This window comes from Nannospalax galili, unplaced genomic scaffold (genome assembly GCF_000622305.1).
Source record: "Nannospalax galili isolate Female #2095 unplaced genomic scaffold, S.galili_v1.0 scaffold82, whole genome shotgun sequence".
Lineage (NCBI taxonomy): Eukaryota > Metazoa > Chordata > Mammalia > Rodentia > Spalacidae > Nannospalax > Nannospalax galili.
Window position 1 is genome coordinate 98,493 of NW_008348862.1, and position 5,838 is coordinate 104,330.

General features: G+C 38.2%; 1 long non-coding RNA gene across 1 annotated transcript in view; it reads left to right on the top strand.

Annotated features, from left to right (window-relative positions):
- The window catches only part of LOC115072526, a 5,418-nt gene extending 2,737 nt beyond the window's left edge, over positions 1-2,681 (top strand). Inside the window, exons 2-3 of the long non-coding RNA XR_003851575.1 lie at positions 1,558-1,748; positions 2,114-2,681. This is a non-coding gene — a long non-coding RNA (uncharacterized LOC115072526). The remainder of the gene's footprint in view (positions 1-1,557; positions 1,749-2,113) is intronic.
- The last annotated feature ends 3,157 nt before the right edge of the window (positions 2,682-5,838 follow it).

Below are 5,838 nucleotides of genomic sequence, written 5' to 3' on the forward strand. Positions count from 1 at the left end.
ATAATGCAAGAGATCAGATCTAAGAAGTGTGTATTATTGAGAATATGAATCTGTTACTACAGTAAGCCCAACGTATACATACTAGTTACAAACAAAAACAGCACCACTTCTTTCTCACTGTTTAACCTACAAATAGGAAGTCTTAAAAGTATCTGGAAGAAGCAGCACTTACAAAGCAGTAGAAAATAAACAGCAGTTAGACTTGAAGGCACCCAGAGTTCCCATCTTATTAGTGTTTATCAGCAAGTTTATCTTTAGGTTTTTCTTTCTTTCTTTTTTTGTTTTTTTTGAGACAGGGTTTCCCTGTAGCCCCAGCTGTCCTAGAACTCACTATGTAGACCAGGCTGGCCTTGAACTCACAGAGATCTGCCTGCCTCTGCCTCCTGAGTGCTGGAATTAAAGGCGTGCACCACCATGCCCAGCTATACATTATATTTTATATATATTGTGTATTAAGGCATATAGTCAAATTTGTGTCCCCAAATGTTCTTCAGTACAGGTTCATTCACTGAAACCTGGTTAACCTACCAAAACTCTCACCCTTAAACAAGACCAAATCTCCCCCTCCCAGCAGCCATCAGTTACCAATATTTCCTCAGGTAGAGTTGGGTTTCTTGTACACCTGCCCATGTCTATGCTGGGATTTTGAGCTTGAGCTTATGTGGGACTTTTGTATGCTGTCATCATTGCTGTGAGTTCGTATGAGTAACTTCCCAGCTGTCTGGAAAACTCTTTCTCTGTGGTCATCTTCTGACTCTTTCCTCTCTGACTCTTTCCTCTCCCGAAATGATCCCTAAGCCTAGGGAGGCAGAGGTTTGATGTAGGTGTCCTACTCAGTGATAAGCACTCTGCGTAGCTCTTGTTCTCTGTACATTGGGCAGTTGTGGTTCCCTGTGTTAACCACCATCTGCTGATTAAGGGAGCTTCTCTGGTGAGAGTAGAGACATGCATTAATCTATGTGTATAACAATAAGTTATTAGGAGTCAGTTTAATACTGTACCTATATAGCATAGTAATAGTAATGGGCTCTCTAGGGTGCTTTCTTAGCAAAGAGAATGAAATAAGGATAAATGTAACTCCTAGTTTCAGGAGCTGCACAAATGTAGGAAGGGTGTCTAACTTCTGAGCTCTTTTATGAAAATAAGGAGAAATATGTTCTTTTTTGAAGGGCTGTTGAGACAGTTAAAGGAGATAATTTACATAAAAATTTCTCATAGGCGCTCAGCAAATGGGGCTCCCTGCTATGCCCTGGTGCTGAGCATGGATGAGAGTCTCCATAGATGAGAGCACATGGGGCTTTTCTGTCCACCCGTTCAAGTGTTGGTGAATTGAGATATAAATTGGTAGAATACGATTTACAATAAGCACTGGTAGAATAAGATTTACAACTATTCAGAGCTTCCTCAAATAAGTCATACTGCAGATTCTTTAGGTTCATGGGCAAGATTGAACAATATCCATTAAGTAGTCAACCTGAAGGAGCAGAAAGTTTCCAGTGAAGGTGTGGGGAAGCCTTGATCACACTCAAGCTCCCTGGTTTCTGATTCCACCCACAGATTGTGATGCTTTCCTATTCCTGGGACTAAGAGACCTCTCCGCTACAGTGCAGGGCCGCCTGTACCCAGAGTGAACTGAGATGGTCAGCTAAAATGAGGAAGAAACATGAATGGAGATATTTACTACATCTGAGCTTTGTGTGTTGTAACTCCCACAGTGATTCCTGTAGATGGGTCTCATGGATGGCTGGGTGAGGAGCCTCATTTCAAACAGTAGAGAAGATAGTGTCTAGAGATTCAGACAATGAAATTATAACACCCTTGATAGAAAAAGAAATAGACCCAAATGGAAAATGAATGATGAAATCCTACAGTAGGAAACACTTTTTAAACACCACATCCACACTGACTCTGAGCACTGTCTTTACTAGGGCTTTAGATCGACAGCAATCCAGGCTAAATGGATTGATATGTAAAATACGCAGCCAGATCCCTACTGGAAGGAGCTATAGTTCTTTTCACATTAGAACTGAGTTATGGAATCAACAGTTTAGCACCTAAATGTTCTTGAAACACTTTTATCCACTCCTTCAATTCTGTTTTGTTTTCCCTACAGCTTATTGCAGAAGTTATTTATAATTGCCGAGTGTGGTGGCACTTCTGTAGTCCCAGATACTCAAGAGGCTGAGGCAGAAGGATTGCTTAAGTCCAGGCATTCTGGGCTGCAATGTGCTATGGATCAAGTTTTCACACAAAGTTTGGCATCAACACGGTGACCTTCCAGATCAGAGGACCACCAGATTGCCTAAGAAGGGCTGAACCCACCCAGGCTGGAAACAGAGCAGGTCAAAACTCTAGAGCTGATGAGTACTGGGATTCCGCTTGTGAATAGTTGCATTCCAACCTGTGCAATATAGTGAGACCCATCTCTTTTCCAGAGAGCACACAATCTGTTCAGCAGCCCATGGAAGTTCTCTAAAATTGATCACATACTGGGGCACAAAACAAACCTCAACAAATTAAAAAAGAAATGGCAATAATTCCATGTACTCGAATCACAATGCAAAACCCCTTAAAACAGCAAAGGAGCTCTAACAAGTATGCAAACTTATGGAGATTAAACAATATACCTGAATGATGAATGGGTCAAAGAAGAAATTAAGAAGGAAATAAAAGTATTCCTGGAACTAAATGAAAATGATAACAGAACACAACAAAACATTTGGGACATATTCAAAGTGGTCCTAAGAGGGAAGTTTATAGCTTTAAGCACCTATATTAAGAAACCAGAAAGAGGTGTTGGAAAGATGGTGCAGCGGTTAAGAGCACTGGCTGCTCTTTCAAAGGTCTCAGGTTCAATTCCCAGTACCCACATGAAGGCTAACAACAATCCATAGCTCCAGTTCATGGGACTCCAACACCATCTTCTGACCTCTGCTGGCATTGCACAACACAGGTGCACTTACACACATGCACTCATGCATATAAAATAAAATAAAAATAATAATTTTTTTTCAAATCAGAAAGAGCACAAATAAATGACTTAATGGTACAACTCAAGAATCTGGACAAGCAAAAACAAAACAAACCCAAACCCAGCAGATGAGAAGGAATAATTAAAATTATTGAAATATAAGGAAAATATAAGAAATATAATATAAGAAATCACTGAAATATAAGGAAAAACAATACAAAGAATCAATGAATCTAAGAGCTTGTTCTTTGTAAAGATAATCAAGACAGACTCCCAACTGAAGAAAGCCCAGGCCCAGATGGAATCACAGAATTTTACCAGAACTTCAAAGACCTACAACCAAAACTATGTAAATTATTCAAAAAGATAGAAACAGAGGGAGAACTCCCAAACTCCTTCTATGAAACTAGTATTACTCTAATACCAAAACCAAATTAAGTTGCAACAGAAAGAAACTATAGGTCTATATTCCTAATGAACATAAATGCAAGAGTTCTCAACAAAATAGACAAACAATATACAGATGCACATCAAAAACATCATCCCCCATGGTTAACTTTATTCCAGAGATGCAAGTATCGTTCAATAAACATAGTCAAGAAATGTAATAAATCATGTAAGCGGACTTAAAACTCACATGATAATCTCAACAGATATAGAAAAGACCTTTGACAAAATCCAACATGCATTTATGTTAAACGTCCTACAGGGCTGGAGCTGGAGAGATGGCTCAGTGGTTAACAGCACTGGTTGCTCTTACAGAGGACCTGGGTTTGATTCCCAGAACCCACATGGTGGCTAACAGTGGTCCATAACTCCAGTTCCAGGGGCTCCAACACCCTCATCTGACCTCCGTGGGCATTGCACAACATGGGTGCACTTACATACATGGAGGCAATGTACCTCAACATAATTAAAGCTATATGCAACAAACCCAAAAGCAATATAACCCTAAATGGTGAAAAACCTGAAGCATTCCCATTAAAATCAGGAACCACACAAGGCTGTGTGGTATAATACTTGAAACTCTTGCTAGAGCAATAAGTCAAAGAAGGAAATCTAAAAGGGCACTAACTGGAAAAACAATGATCAAAATTATCCTTATTTGCAGATGATATAATATTATACATAAGAAATCCTAAAAATTCCACCAGAAAACTTCCAGATATGGTCAACACTTTCAGCAAAATGACACATTCCAAAATAAAGTTTTAAAAATCCATAGCCTTTCTATATACCAATAATAAGCAATTAGAGAGCGAGTTCATGGAAACACTCTCATTCAAAATAGCCTCCCAAAAAATCTAGGAATAAATCTAACCAAAGACATTAAAGATCTCTGTAGTAAAATCTTCAAATCTTTGAAGAAAGAGATTAAGGAAGACAGAAGGAGATGGAAGGACCTCACATACTCATGGATTGGTAGAATTAATATTGTGAAAAATGACCATCCTATCAAAAACATTTTATAGTCTCAATGCAATACCAATCAAAATCCCCATGACATTCTTTACAGAAATAGAAAAAAAATCCTGAAATTCATATGGAATCACAGAAAACCCCAGATAGCCAAAACACTTCTGAGCACAAAAAAGCAACGCAGAGGATTACCACGCCAGATCTCAAACTATATTTCAGAGCTATAGCCATAAAACCAGCAAGGTATTGGCACAAAAACAGACATGTAGATCAATGGAACAAAAATAGAAGACCCAAATATGAGTGCATGAAATTTTAAACACCTGATATTTGACAAATGTGCCAAGAATACACACTGGAGGAAATATAGCATCTTCAACAAATGGTGCTGGCAAAACTGGATCTCCACATTTAGAAAAGTGAAATTAGACCTTTAGTCTGTCAGCTCTAAATAGACCAAATCTCAGTGTGAAATTTGAAACTCTGAAACTGTTAGAAGAAAGCATAGCCTGCACTCTACAAAATATAGGTGCAGGAAAAGGCTTTCTAAATTGGACATTAGTTGCTCAGGAATTAAACTAAAATGTTTCTGTACAGCAAAGGAAACAATCAAGAAAGTGAATAAAAATCCCACAGAATGGGAGAAAATCTTCACCAGTGACATATCTGACAGAGGACTAATATCCAGAATATACAAAGAACTCAAAAAACAAAGAAGCAAGAAAACAAATGACCCAATTAAAAAATGGGCTATGGATCTGAACAGAGAGCTCTCAAAAGAAGAAATAAAAATAGCTAAGAACACCTTAAAAATGTTCAAAACCTTAGAAATTAGAGAAGTTCAAATCAAAACATCTTTAGTAACTAGGGGAATTCATATCAAAAGAACTTTAAGCTTTCATCTTATCCCAGTTAGAATGCTAAGATTAAGAAAACAAATGATACCAAATGCTGGTGAGGATATGGGGAAAGGGGAACCCTCATTCATTGCTGGTGGAATTTGAAACTAGTGCAACCACTGTGGAAATCAATGTGAACTCTTAAAAAAATAAAAAATAAGGGCTGGAGAGATGGCTTAGCAGTTAAGAGTACTGGTTGCTCTTGCAGAAGACCCAGATCCAAATCCCAGCACCCACATGGCAGCTAGCAACTGTCTGTAACCCAAGTTCCAGGTGCTCCAATGTCCTCTTCTGTTCTCTGCAGGCATTGCACGACACAGATACACTAACACACATGCAGGCAATACACTCATACACGTATAAATAAACACAGAAATAAATAAATGACAGACAGATGATAGATTAGATTAGATAGATAGATAGATAGATAGATAGATAGATGATAGATAGATGATAGATAGATAGATAGATAGATAGATAGTTTAAAAATATAAAAATAAATCTACCATATGACCCAGTTATACCCAAAAAACTCATCCTACTGCAGAG